Genomic DNA, 1,579 nt, shown 5'->3' with positions numbered 1-1,579 from the left:
TTATGCATTCTTTTGTTTAGATACGACGTTATCCACTGCTTTGCTATACCATCAGTTTCATAAAGTTTCGTTTTATATAGAAGGATACTGTGATTCTCACAGTCACATGTCTGAGATAGCTCACAGAAAATACCAACCGATGCTATTTTGTTATTTAATGCTTGTAGTATGAGGTGAATGAACTTATAAATGACATTCTCAAGTGAGTAACAGTTCTGAGAAGCGAACTGTGATTTGCTAAAAAATATTATTGTTGATCAGGTAGGGCATTATTCTTGAGTGCATTACCTTCTCAAAAATTTGAGAAAATTTCTGTCATGAATTGTTTGGTTTTATTTATTCTACTACATTTAAGAAATGATTGTTAGAAACGTGTGAAACCTATGACTAATTATTTACAGGCCTTCTTTTATATTATTAATGATGTTTTCCTGCACTATAACCTGTTACCCTGTCTCTTGATTCATTAAATTTCGTAAACTTAATCATTACCAGAATTAATGATGGACAACATTACGTGCAAGACCCTTGATTTCTGATAATCTTTCTCAGCGAGTTTGACTACTTATTGTAGTGTGAAACTATCGCAGGCTCCTTACTTCTTCTTGCCAACAGATAAATTTCTCTTTTCTTATTACAAGATCTTTTAATCTCTGGCTATTTTTAGATGCGTGTTTGAGATCTCTTCTGATTAGTTAATGAGGTAAGCTATTTTAAAATAATGATATGAATTTATCATAAAATATATTAAAATTTATATCAGTATTTGGTTCACTATAAATTTCTTCTTAGGTCACAGCTTGTGAATTGTTCTTAAAAATGTTTGTGCTGGATTCATTAATTATTCCGATACTCTCTGAGGGGAATCTATACAGTAAGGCAGTATCTTTTTTACTCTAACAATGTGCATCGTGGTCAGAGAGAGTATTCGTTACTGGATATGAAGGTATTTCTTGCTTTGAGTATTCTCAAAGCAAAGGCTATGAATCAGAATCCGACAGTGGCTACCTGTGTTAGAAAGTTATTTCTGAGATCTGTAGTATGTAAATAAATTTCCATATAATTTTTTCTATCATAATTTTTTGTAAAATCTACACTGAAATTCCCACACTGTATGTCGTTGTCTGACTGCATTATCTAGAATCCATATGCTTCATAAACACTCAAAAATTTCTCAGTGGACCTCTCCATAGAATCACAATCAAAAGGGACCTATTTTCTGGTTTTAATTCACAGCTACATACTTTTACATGCTGATTTATATGTAACAGCTCATCCTTTCCCATATTTGTGCTAAGTGTATAGGATGACAGAGTGTGATCTTCTATATTTAACTTCTCTAGACCTGTGTTATCTGGTATTTAGCTAGACATAGGATACCTAAGTGTTCAGGGATCTCTAATCCTTCGAAACAGACAAGAGGCTCCTCTAGCTTAAAACTACTTGATTGGCTGCGTTTACAGTATTTCTGGAACACTTACCATGTAGTTTTAACAAGGAAGTACGGAAGATCTAGTGGCAGAGTCAAAAGTAATACTGTGCATCGCTTAGATTGTTTATTACTTAATGTTCTGGGACA

The sequence above is a fragment of the Schistocerca nitens genome, chromosome 1, assembly GCF_023898315.1.
Source record: "Schistocerca nitens isolate TAMUIC-IGC-003100 chromosome 1, iqSchNite1.1, whole genome shotgun sequence".
Taxonomy (NCBI): domain Eukaryota; kingdom Metazoa; phylum Arthropoda; class Insecta; order Orthoptera; family Acrididae; genus Schistocerca; species Schistocerca nitens.
The sequence above is the reverse complement of the archived record's forward strand: the minus strand, read 5'-3'. Positions refer to the sequence as shown.